Genomic DNA, 13,603 nt, shown 5'->3' on the forward strand with positions numbered 1-13,603 from the left:
ACAGGAAGTCTAACCCCACATATTTATGTCTCTGAAAATTTCATTTCATTCAGTAAGTAATAAATATGGTAAGAATTATATGGCAGAAATTATGCTGGGCACTGGATATGTCTCTAGACAACCCCATAAGAACCACTTAACATGTATTTGTCTCCGTAGAGAGAGGCTAAACAAGGATCTCTGAGTATGGTTCTAGTATACATAATAATCTTTATAATAAATATACCTTATATCTGAATGAGCCATTACAAAGTTTCACTAGCCCCTCACAACAGCTCTGTGAGTTAAATGAAAGATGGAAACTCAGAGAAGTTACAGATTCTTGCCCTTAAGATGCCCTGTTAGTATCAGAGCCAGGTCTTAAGGACTTTGGACTCCAAATAGTGTTCTAACGCCTTGATGCATTACCTGTCAAGCTTGAATCTATCAGCTATGTGGTGAAAGGAGTAAATGTTTAAAACCAAATGTATCCTATTTAAATTAAAAACCACCTCCACCAAAGAGTAAGAGAACGGGCTGTCCAAGATGATTGAGTTTAAGTGCCTTGGATTCAGGTTTCAATTTATATTGCTCCCTCCAACCGTTCTTTTCTAATCCTGGCTCTCCAACTGGGGTTCAGAGAGTCACCACCGGACCCAGTGACCCAAACTATCTGTGACAGTTGATGGCAGCTGGTGTCAAAGTCTCATTTTTTTTTTAAAGATTTTATTTATTTATTTGACAGAAAGAGACACAGTGAGAGAGGGAACACAAGCAGGGGGAGTGGGAGATGGAGAAGCAGGCTTCCCACTGAGCAGGGAGCCCGATGCGGGGCTCGATCCCAGGACCCCGGGATCATGACCTGAGCCGAAGGCAGACGCTTAACGACTGAGCCACCCAGGCGCCAAAGTCTCATTATTACCACAGAGAGGAATGCCCCCTGTCCAGCTTCGTAGAAGAAGGATGGAGAAAAACCCCACATAGATTTACAAAGACTGTTTTGAACCTTCTCAGGGAGTTGTAATTAAGGAACAACAGTGCACATCAAGTCCAGGCTTCTGCACAAGCACAGATAAATTGTCCGTGGCTGCTGCAGGTGCCACTCTGCACAGCCAGCCCCGGAGAGCTCAAATCTAATCTGCACAGAAATCCCCAGAACGAGTGCTGCTCCAGGCATGTTTGAACTTCAGAGGAAAACTGAGAGAGCCAGTTTTATTATTTGCAAGCAAATTTACCCAAATACCAGATAAGCAAAGCCTTTTTTGGATCAGTACATTGTGCACTGGAGCAAGAGAGCTATTGCTCATTCATTTCATCTGGTGGGACACTTTTTGGAGTTTGCTTTAGAAAGGAGAGGGAAGATTTGCCTTCTCAAGAGGAAATAAACGGGGATGAGATCAATTTCTTGACTTCACCTAGAGGCATACCCATAAGACTCTAAGTTTTTCTCTGTGATTTAAAACAAACAAAAAACAAGTTTGCAGTGGTCAAGCTTCATCTTTGGGGAAGAATACTATATAACCCAGGAGGCTTTTTAGCAAAATGGATTTGCCAACTTTCAATGTTTGTCCTGAAGGAAACATTTGCTGAGTCAAAACATTTACATTGTAGAGTCAGGAGAATGTGTCAGCCTTTCCTGAGGTAATGTCACAACATCACAACATCTTGACAAAACATATGCCACAATAAAATTATATCAGTGAAAAAAAAAATCAGTGGTTATATTTGTCTGTATGTGTTACACACCTCTGCCTAACTCCAGTGTCATTTACTTGAATAAAAACTTTGCAAATAAAATGGGGGAAATAAATTGTTCCCAATAAAAGAGGAATTCCTGAAAAGTTTATTTCAAATAGACTAGAATTATCTTTATCACTCAATCCATTATTTTGCAGGTTTATATGGGCCATAACTTCAATCCTATGCCTCTTATCATAATTGTTCTACACAATAAAAACCCATGCAGTAAACTGGTGGTATTTGCAAGGAATGTGTTTGGAATCCTTTGTGAATTCTAAATTCATAAGCATGGAAAAGTTTGAAAGAGTTACATGTGTCCTATGTGCACCTCACACCACAAATGAAAACCCCAAATATAAACAATGAAAAATAGAGCTTCTTAGGTTGGATGGACATAGAGCAGAGAACCCAGAGCCTCATCTCTTTGTTCTCCTTTTCACTAGACAGTTAATCCCTTTCCAGGCCTCCTCCTGCACCCCCATCCCCTTACGTATATACAGTGGGCAGTCCCTCTGGCACTTCTGGGAAATTCTGGGACAATAACAAACAGCAATTTGAATGCAGCTGCACTAACTGATATCTATATATACTTGTCTGCCAAAAAAGATAAATGGCCTCCCCTACTTGTATCCTAGGAAGAAGTTAAGTGCGCTGTGGTTCTATGCCCAGATTCGTGTTTGATGTACTACTGCCTTTAAAGACTGTAATAAAATTGTCATAGTCATCTACTCACCTCCAGGTCACTCCTCCTTACCCCTTGAGAATTTTAGCGCCTGATTCACTCTCTCCTGCTCAACATTATCCTTGATATAATTCTTGTGGATTTCAGGATCCACATAGATGATTCTTCTAAAACCCTTTCTTGGGGCAGTGCCTGGGTGGCTCAGTCGGTTAAGTGTCTACCTTCAGCTCGGGTCATGAGCCCAGGGCCCTGGGATCGAGCCCCACGTCGGGCTCCCTGCTCAGTGGGGAGTCTGTTTCTCCCTCTCCCACTCACCCTGCTTGTGCTCTCTCTCTCTTTGTCAAATAAATAAATAAAATCTTAAAAAAAAAAAAAACAATTATAAAACCCCTTCTCACCTTTGACCTCTGCTCCTCCGGTTGTCTTCCACACTCCCACCCCCACTGCCCGCAATCCACACCCACGGCCATACCTACGCCAAATCATTGTCAGTAAGTGCCTTCTCTCCTACTTTCAATTTCAGTCATGCCACTGTCTGACCAGCACCCCCTATTTTTCTATCTTACTCGCCCCAGTACATGGGTTCCAATAGTTCTCCAACACATCAGACCCCCAATCTGTTGACCCCACCTACTACTTTTACTGTCCCTTTATCCCTTATGTGCTGAATTTCTTTCTTTTCCAGTGTCAATCCCTTGGTCCACCTTTATACTCACGCCCTTGACCCATAACAGGCAAGCATAATCCTGTATTTTAAAATGTACATTTTCTTCTTACTCAGTAGGGTGAGGCCAACAGATCAGGAGATGACTGCCATTGAAAAGATAATTTGTTTCACAGGTCCCAAGAGAAGGGGGTACCCTCTGTCACAGGGGGAATCCCACAGGGAATCGCCAGGTTGGTCAGAAGGGAGAGAGCTAGGGAAAAACATGAGCAAGAGCCTTGATTGTGGTTTCCACAGGAAGGAATGAGTGAAGCTGGTAGGCAGGTTTAGGATTAGCTAGTTTGAGTAATTTCAGAGGGCTGTGGGGCATAGGGGCTGTCCCTAGTAATCTGGTATCTGCCGTTAAGTAATTAGGGGATTAGTGGCCCTGGGTGTGAGAGAGGTGGTTAGGGTGAGGGCTCTCGCTTGGTTGGTTTGCATATACAAGGCATGTTCCCCCACCTGTCCTTTACTATCTTTAGGAACTGGCAGCCCTGGGAGGGGCTGTCTCTCCAGGGTCACCAAGGTCCCGGTTGTCAAATCTGGGGAACATATGGTTAATATACCTGGTTAAATCCAACCCTCTGCTTAATTCACTCAAGTCCCCAAACAGCTGAATGTGACTGAAGGAAGATACACAATGGTGCTTGATTGCCTCATTGTAAATACATGAGCACAAAACTCTAATGTCATCTTGTTGCTCCTCTCTATTGTCCTTCTCAGTTACAGACCCCGTCTCCTAAATGACTCTTAAAAGTTCTTCCTCTTTTCTCAGACATCCAACAACTTCTGCCCCACTTTCTCTCTTTGCTTCTTTCCCTGAGCAAACAGAAATGATCAGAAACAAATTTCCACACACTCTCACCACCAGAACCACACACTTACCTCCCTGAACTGGCCTTCTCTCCTCCTAAAATGGTGAGCCACCCATGGCTGTCTAAGACCACCCCACCACTGCTTCAGCACTCATTCCCACCCTCTCTCCTATTCTGAAGGCAGCTCTTTCATGTGTAGCTTCCCTCTTCTGCATCAACAATTGCATCCCCTTATCTGGATCATTCCCAACAAACACAGAGAGGTTGTAATCTCCCATCTAAGAAAACTCTCTTGACTCTACATCTTCCTCCAGTTACTGCCTCATTTCTTTGCTGCTCTTTACAGGAAAATTCTTCTGAAGAGTCTTCTGTCTCCATTTTCTTGGCTGTCATTCTTTCTTGAATCCACTTGGGCTCCTGTCCCCTTCACTCCACCAACAGTGCTTTTGTTGAGGTCTTCAGTGACCTCCATCTTTCCAAAGACAACTGGAATTTCTCACTAATCATTTAATTAAACATATCGGCATGATTTTGTTAAGAGAATTTTTTTCTCTGTCGGTGCTCGCAGTTCTTGGTCACACCGCTTCGAGGAATGAAGAGGTAAACCAGAGTGGTGGGCTGCAAAGCCAGGTTTATTGAGCAGTAGTGAAGTGGTAGTACAAAGCTCCAGAGGAGGGAGGGGACCCGAGAGGGTTGCCATCGGAGTTTCTAAGTCTAGGGGTTTTTATGGGCTTGTTAACGGGGCCGTTTGAGTCTGATGAACCCTCCCTGCACCTGTCATCCAAGCAGATTTTTGTCACCTATCTATCATACGGGAAAGGGTGGAGGGCTCCTTTCAGGGTGGTGGAAGATCCTTTTAAAGGTGGTTTCCTTTAGGGCAGGGGACCCTTGTCCCTGCCTGCCTGCCTTCCAACTATCCTTCATCAGTTTGACAGTAGACTGTTTCATCCTCCTAGACATATGCTCTTAGCATGACCCTAGGAAACCATTGTCCTTTGGTTCTCTTCCTACCTTTGGAGCCACTCATTCTGAGTCCCCCTTTGCTGGTTCCTTCTCATCTTTCCCACTCTGAACACTGGAGTGTCCAAAGCTGAGTCCTCAGACCTCTTCTCTTCTCTGTTGTCTCTCTGTCCCTAGGTGATTTCATCCTTTCATGGCTTTAAATTCCATCTACATGCTGATGCATCCAAAATGTGTATCTCCAGCCCAGTGCCAGGCTTGCATATACAGCTGCCAATTAGATATCTCGATTTGGATATTTAATAGGCATCTCCAACATAACATGTTCTAAACAAATCTTCATTTTCGTCTATTTTTTTCTACCGTCTTCTACATCTTAGTTGTTGAAAACCAAGCTTCTAATTGCTGAGGCCCAAACCTTAGAGCCATCCTGGACATACCTTATCTAGACCATGAGCAAATTCTGTCAGCTTTCCCTTTAAACGTAGGTAGACTCTGAACACTTTTTACTGCATCTATCTGGTCCATGCCACCATCATCTGTTTCTCTCAGTTCTCACCTGAGTTACTGCACTGCTTTCCTATTGCCATTTTCACTCCAGACTGGAGTTGTAACCTCATCACCCATGTACCGCACCACCCACGAAATCGGGCTATACCACAGTCTTAGCTCTAGCCTTGCCAGCAGCAGGGGGTGTAACCTTTGACAATGACCTTCCCCTCACAAGGTCTCTCTCTTCATCTGTAGTATGATAGTTGGATTAGTCTACTTAGGCTTCTTGAAGCTTGAATATTTCAGGGTCATCTGTTTATCACAAACTGTTCCTTTAAAATGTTCATCCCTAGGAAGTCTAATTGAATGCTCCCATCTGATTTACTTGCCATTCCCAGGGGCTCTCACAACACCCAGGACCTCCCTCTGCCTTGGTGCTTGTCATGCGATCCTGTAATCCTGGATTCACTTATATCTCCCCCCTCATGGGACTATACTCCCCTTTAAGGCAAGGAGCCACATCCTAGGTGCTTTTGTGTCCCTAGTACATAGCACAGCGCCTCGTGTATAGAAATGCTCAGTAAACATGTACTATGTGAATGAATGGAAAGCAGGTCACCTTCAAACCGGGGAGAGGATTGAGAAAAGTTAACCAAAACAAAGGGGATGGAGCAAAAAGAGGATGCTGGGGTGAGAAGGCCAAGTCCAGAGTGATGGGTTTGAAGAAGAAAAGGGGTGGGAACACCCTAGGGAAGCCAGAGACTCATGGGGCCTGCTGGGGCATCAGTTTCCATTTACATTCACTGAGGGTGCACTGCAGAGCCAGCCTGAGCCCAGCCCCAAAATGAAAGGTAACTCCCTGCCTCTGAGGAGCTAAGTAAGCTTCTTGGGCAGCCAGTTTGTGAATGGACTTGAAACCATTTAAAATTGTACCAGACAGTGCATGAGCAGTAATCAAGCACTAAATAGCGTGGTGCAGATTATTAACGCTATAAATTAGACAGAGAAAAATTGATGTGGGCTGTTCCACTATTCAGTTGAAGACAAATCTGTGCCTCTTTCCCAGGTTGTCTTTTTAGAAAAAATCTACCTGTAATTTCTGCATTGATGCCCTTGTGAGGCCTACAGGGCGTTTGAGCCAGAATTGCAATGACAAACCTCAGTGGACCTCCTGGTTTACTTTCAGTGAAATGTGTCAGATCTAGAAGTTAAGAGATTTCAGTCACCTGTTCACAGCCACAAGTTCCCACCTTGGTCATAGGATCTGTGAATGGTAGTCTCCCTTCCATTACCCACCCCACTTAGCTACCCCTCCGTGCAATCAGGGACCACGTGTGTCTGCTCGTGCTGGCTTCCCTGTGTGTGGCATGTGCCTGGAAGACAGTAGCTGCTCAATGAGTATTTCTGTGAAGAACAACTGAAGAACCCTCAGGAGCACGTGTTAGAGAAGGGAAGATCTGAAACTAATTGGCATATCTAAAATGTCTGAAGTATCCAATGAGAATTTTTGTTTAAATGTAAGGCAATGAGTTATTTATACCTGAGAATTACTACGAATACCCCCATTTTCTTGAAACTTGATTTTATCTTGTGACTCTTTCTTTCTTTTTTCTTTTTTAATATGATAGAAATCTCTTCTTGGGTCTAAGCTTTGTCTACCACTGGGATTCAGACCATCCAGACATGTCTGATGAGTCAGTGAAGAAGGTCTGCCAGAGTTGGCTTGCATGAAGACCACAGAGCCTCCAAGAGAACTCTTCCTAAGAAGAGGAAGGGCAGGTTCTCTGCAGAGAGGCATGAGGAGAATAGACTTTGCATACAAGCAAAAGAGATGTGTACACTGCGGGGGGGGGTTGCGGAGGGAGTACAGGGCATCATCAAAGTAAAAACAGGGCAACCCTGTCGGGACCCCTCGCACTCTTGAGAGCTTTTTCTGTATCTTCATCTAATAATCTTCTATCACTTTACTCAAAAAAAAAAAAAAGTAAAAACAGAAAAGGTGGTTTCATTAAAAACTCTCTGAGATAGTGGCAATCAGCAGCTTGGCTTGATGCCCCTCTATACAGTGACCATGTGGAGGGTGATGCTGATCCTTTACTTAGGGTAACCTGAAAGAAAGCCAGAGAGGAGAAGGGAAAACGCATGGCTGAGGCCACATAATAGCCTCCCATAAGTACATAATATACAACCCTTGGCAACGCTAGGAGTGTTTGGAAAGATTATATGGGGGTCTAAGGTCTTCGTGAGAAGGCAGAGAGCCAGTGATATATAGATAATTACCAATACTGCGCCTGGACTATACCTGTGGGTGTGGACTAGCAAGGAGAGAAGATGAGATGTTTAAAAGCACAGACTACAGGGCCAGATTGCTGGGCTCAAATCCTATATCTGAAACTTACTTGCTATATGACCTTAGACAAGTTACATAATGTGCTGTGACTCAGTTTCCATAATCGCAAAATGAAATAAGAATAGCACGTAACTCATAGAGTTGATGTAAAAACTATATGGCTTCATGTATATAAAGAGTGCCTGGCAGATAATGAAAAGTAGTGGCTGTCTGTATTATTGCAATTGTACTCCTAGAGACTTAAGGATTGTACTGCTGAGTGAAGATCCCCAGTGTATTCTCTGTAGATGAGTATCCTCATGGTGGTTTTAAAGTCCCTCAACATTCCTTCCTTCAAAACCTAGAGCCTCTTTGCCTCCCGTTGATTGTAGGATGAGCTCAGAGATTTGCGTCTAGTGATTAGAATATGGTAGAAATGATGCTGTGTTTTCTGAGGCTGTATCATAAAAAGAATAGCTTCCACCTGGTTCTCACTTTCTTGGATGGACCACTCACTCTTGGGGAAGCCAAAGGTCATGTCCTAAGGACACTCAAACAGCTTTGTGGGAGTGGCTCATGGGGGAGAAACTGAAGCCACCCACCAACATCTAGTAGCACCAGCTTGCCAGCTATGTTAGCCTTCTTGGAAGCAGATGGTCCCCCTCTAACCAAGCCTTCAGATGAGTACAGTCTTAGCTGACATCTCGACTACAACCGCCCAGCTAGGCTGCCCTCAAACTCCTGACCCACGGGAACTCTGACAGACCATAAATTTTTGCTATTATTTTAAGGCACCAAGTTTGGGGGTAGTTATGCAATGCTAGATAATGAATACAGTCCTCATCAACTGACCATTATATTGTGTTGTATTTTTCTGCAGGAATTGGCATGAAAATGGGTGTAAAACTGGATATATATGTAATTGGGGTTTCAATATAAGAAGACTGTTTAATTAAACATGGTAATAGTTGTAAGTTTGGAGATCATTTTGGCTATAAGTAATAAACCCCCCCCAAATTAAGCTGCCTTAAACAATCATGCATATATTAGCTCCCGTACTTAGAAGTACATCAATAGGGTAGACTCTGGAGCTGATTTGTCCAGGGGGCACCTGCTGCATCATCCTGTGACTCTCTTGCCCTTAACCTCCCCCAGGGTCAGCCTCATTCTCATACTGAGTAACAAGAGGGCTGCAGCAATTCCAGGCCTCAAATCAGTATCCAAAAGAAAAGTGTTACTTCTGGAAGCTGGACCAGAAGACTAAAGAAGAATGTTTCTTGATGCGTCTCATTGACTAAAATTGGATCACATGTCTGTTCCTGAGGCATCACTGGGAGGGAAGTGGCGATTACCCACAGGTCATTCAGAGCCAGAGACAGTGTCAGCTTTCCTCAAGGCGTCTGGGCTGGGTGGAAAAGGCATGGGCACCTGTGTTAGGGAAAAGAAAGGGGATCTATGCTTGTGGGATGTGGTTGGAACAGACAACCATTATAGCTCCTAGTTCCTAAAAGAAACATGGTAATAAAATAGCTAACAAGGTCCTGAAAATCTTGATGACAACACATTTCATGATGTTCCCACAGGCTTTCCTTTCCAGCTGAGATTTTCTTTCATCTCTGGTTGGGTTTTTTTGTTTTGTTTTTATGTGGGTTTTTTTTTTTTCTTTTTTGGTTGTTGCTACAGAACTTAGAATTAATAAATACGTCAGATTATTAAAGGAATTTAAGGCTTTAATAATGCTTTAAGCTTATTTATAGACACTTTGAGGAGGAGAGGAAATCTTGGAGGAAGTCTTCTCATAACACAGGTTAAAATATGCGTTCTCTTTCTGAGCGAGAGCATCTTCATGCAGGGCTGTTCCTCATGTTATTAGGTGGCCTTTAATATCTTTGAAATATGGCATAATTAGGAGCCTGAACCTTACGCTAATGTTTATAGCAGCACTTTGTCAAGTTGGGTTTTGGATCATATACAAATTCTGACACTAGAGGGAGTGCATAATGTATTACAGAGAGGAAAAGCACACACCCAATAAATTCAAGGTAAAAATGCAGAGTAGCAAGACGAGACCTTCAAAATATACTGCCCTCCAAGCCCATCCCCCATCTCCCCTCCAAAAAAACAGATCACTGGAGGCCTCTTTTCCCTTGTTGCTCTAGCTGGATTTGTAGGAGGTTGGTAGGTTGCTTGGACTGTGAAAAAAATGCTTTATTTTCAAGTCTTATTAATGTTTTCTTTTCATAAGGAAAAAAAAAAGAGCCATATTATTTCCTATTTCCCACATAGAAAATGGCAAAATTAAAATTGCTCCTTGCTGCTTCATTCTGCTTCTGACTTGGTTAACACGTACTAATCAAACTTGTTAAATGAAAAGACCAGAGTTTTATTCTGTGTTTGGAAATGTACATCTTTCATCCCCTTACTAAAGGTGCCACTCCGATTAACAGTAATGTCAAACGATTAGCAAATCATACTTACTTAGTTCCTAATGTTAAAAGTTTCCCATGCTCTAACAAAATAGAACGCCTACTGCCTAAAATATGGAAATGACTGCAAATATGACTGAGCTTAACATTGCAACAAAGGACTGGCTGGAAAAGTGAATGATTGCTGCCATTTGGTGAGACTCAACTATTCCTGAAAAATGTGGTAAGTGCTGTGTGCTTTTTTATAACCTTTTTGTGTATTCATTATACATTCCATAATTATCTTAAATCCATCTTGTACTCAAATTTTTGAGCTACCAGTAAACTCTCTTTAATGGAAATTAAAATTAGGAAAAAAGCAGACTCATTATGAGAAATCCTGGACTTCATCCAGATGGATGAAATGACCCATACAAATGAAACATCCGGAACTACATTATTCACTTTTAAAGGACCAAAACACAGCTCTGACTAGGGCATATTTGTCCAGACTCACCTGACAGACTTTCAGTTAATGACACTTCACCATAATGGCTTTTGAAAAATTAAACCAGTTTTCAAGCAATGGCACCTTTTAAAATTTATTTATTTTCATTCAAAAACACACTAAATAAACACCATGAGAAGGGCTATTTCAACATTACGGTTTCAGTCAAAACTACACTTGTCCATTTACTCAGTACAGCAGTTTCTATTTAGTTAGTATCATGTGGAACAAATGTGAATTGTGCCCCATGTTTGGATGAACCAGAAATATTTTGCTCTGGTGTGTGTGCCAAGTGACAGGGATGAGAAGGTTGCAGCTTCTGTGAATCTTCAGTCTGTGGTGCACATGCGCCATTTTCACACGTTTCCAAAGCCTCTCACCTTTATGTTGCCATACAGGTGTTCTTGGGTGCTTTAGTTTTAGGTGAAATGCAGTGTGAGCATGCCCCTGAGCCTCAGCAACCTTGCCTGCGTCAATCACCTGACACCCCTCCTCTGCCCAGCACCACCTGCTATCCTGCTATCCTCTCTCCCTAGATAAACTTTCACCACTTTTCATCTACAAATCACATGTATTTATTTTCACATTGTTGTGTATTACTTAAAATAATTTGTCTTTTGTCTTTCATCTGAAATGTTTCCGTGTTAGCGAAATGTGGTTAAGTATCCTGGATTAGAATGAAATTAACCATAATTTTTCCCATTAAGATGAGGGAAAGTACTTTTCCATTTAACAGCTTTTCACTCAACTCAGTGGTAGGGTTTTCAGGAATGTATGAAAGACGGTAAGCCAGGGATAAATGTATATTGAAGCACAGGATATTGCATTGGGTGAGTCTGGTGGATGGTATTTCTACGGACTTTCTCATATTCCCCAAGGGAGCAAGTGGTGACCCTGGGACAGACCAGATTAGATCCACTCTGTGTTAGTGTTTAGTATCAGTATTAGTAATAGTGGCTCAGTACAGCAGGTGGTTTCCAGAGCTTCTGAAACTTTTGTGCTGGGAGTTGCATGGGGGAAGAGAATGTCTTGATTCAGAATCTCTAAGAGATTCAGGGGTTACATGGATACATGGATAATCTGACAATTTCCACAGTTATCTCTGGTGATTTTTTCTTTTAATTATTTCATTTTTCTTTTTACTCTTTACAAAGATTCAGTTTACAACTTTGTTGGTGCTGTTTCTAGACTACAATTTAGGTTAAACACTAAGTTGATTAGTGTTATATTTACATATAAAAATCTCTACCATTTGATATCTGGGTGCCATGGTTTTGTATATCCTATGTACTGAATTCAAACCTGTATTTTTTTTATGAAAAATCTCCAGAGAAATTTAGTATCCAAGTGCAGGCTGTTTTGTGTTAACACAGTCACAGAACTCCAATTTGACATGAACTTTTATTCTCAGAACTACAGTTGTATCTGCAAAGCTACATATACAGTGGAATAAATAGCCAAAAAGTAGAAAGTATTCCTTACTAGATGCATTGTGTGGAACATGGTTGTTTGAGATTTTAAGAAAAACGACATTATTTTCAAAACAAATTTAAATTCTAAATGTATCCAAGGCATCTCCTCTAGGTCTGCAGAGAAAGAGGTTGAAGGAAGCACAACTCAGTTGTTCTGCCTATGAAAAATTAATCAATAGTAGCAAATAAATGTTTTTATTGACACGGAAAGATGTTTACAATATACTACTAAGTGAAAAAAAGCAAGTTACAAAACAGAATCGATGTTTTTCTTAGAAAGATATATGTTGGGAAGGAGATATAACAAAATATAAAAAAGTAAATTTCTCTGAATATTAAAGTTACAGGTATTTTTATCTTCTTTATCTTCCACTTACATGTATTTTTCTAAGTTTCTTATACAACAAGCATGTATTACTTTGATGTTTTATTTATGAAGCTAAAATAGTAATAGCTTAATACCCACTTTGAGTAAGGTTTGGAGCAGTAAGATTTCCTCAGCCCTGGTGCACACAGGATCAAGGGGGACAGGGGGCAGGGGCGGAGGGCAAGGAGGAAGAGTCTGGAGATGGTAAAAGGAAATGGTGAGAACAATGAGTAATTAGATCAGAACCCTATGGGGAGGGGAGGAGCATTGTTTTTGTTTCTTGGTTGTTAAGTTTTCCAGATGATTCTAATGTGTAGTCAAGGATGAGAATCATTAGCTCAACTTTTTGGGTCACTGTCTGTGATCAGATTTACCAGCCAATATTACCTGAATACATTCCCATTTTGACTTCTCTCTGCAATTCTTTGAATAGTGCCTAACTTAGAATCATGGGCTTTAATAGCTTGAAGAGACCTTACCTCAGTTCAGATCAGCAGATGTGTTGATTTCCTACTGTTGATTACCTACTAGGTGTTGGGGGTTGAAGATGAATGAGACCCAGTGTCTGCCCTTACAGAGTTTGCGTCCTAGTGAGGGAAACAGACTGTAAGTAATTAACTTCAATATAATGCCTGTTGGCTAGGTGGTAGAAGCACACACACAGAAAACTGAGAGAATGGCAGAAGACAGTCACTCAGAGAATTTGGGAAGGTCACCCTGAAGGAGGGGATCGCGGAGGTCCAACTAGTCTAATCCCCTCAGAAGTTGAATGGTCCAAAATCACACAACCCAGAGATGCCAATTCAGAAACAGAACCTTGTTATCCAGCACCTCATCCTATACCATTTGATGCCTGCCACAAGCTGCAAAAGGCCCGACCAAGGGTACAGGGAACACCTCCCTTTATAGAATATCCCCTTCCTATAATCCACACCAACACACTGGAAATAAACCACCAAGGTAGCGGCCTTGAGATTTTATCAGTGAAGACCGTCTGCTCAGGCAGTCTGACCTGGCCCAGAAGTTGTCAGATTAATGGCATTAGGAAATTTGCAAATCAAATGGTTCATTATCTATGATACTGTACTTGCAAATAGGATTATGTTGATTGTGCACTATAAATAGCGCTTTAAAGAGACTCCTTCAAGGCA

General features: G+C 41.9%; 1 protein-coding gene across 1 annotated transcript in view; it reads left to right on the forward strand.

Moving 5' to 3' along the window:
* LOC113911080 (60S ribosomal protein L31-like) overlaps positions 1 to 13,603 on the forward strand; it is a 119,670-nt gene that overhangs the window by 90,619 nt on the left and 15,448 nt on the right. Inside the window, exons 4-5 of the mRNA XM_035723215.1 lie at positions 10,222 to 10,349; positions 12,984 to 13,058. The gene's annotated coding sequence lies outside the window, so the exon portion shown is untranslated. The remainder of the gene's footprint in view (positions 1 to 10,221; positions 10,350 to 12,983; positions 13,059 to 13,603) is intronic.

This window comes from Zalophus californianus, chromosome 12, assembly GCF_009762305.2.
Source record: "Zalophus californianus isolate mZalCal1 chromosome 12, mZalCal1.pri.v2, whole genome shotgun sequence".
Classification (NCBI taxonomy): Eukaryota; Metazoa; Chordata; class Mammalia; order Carnivora; family Otariidae; genus Zalophus; species Zalophus californianus.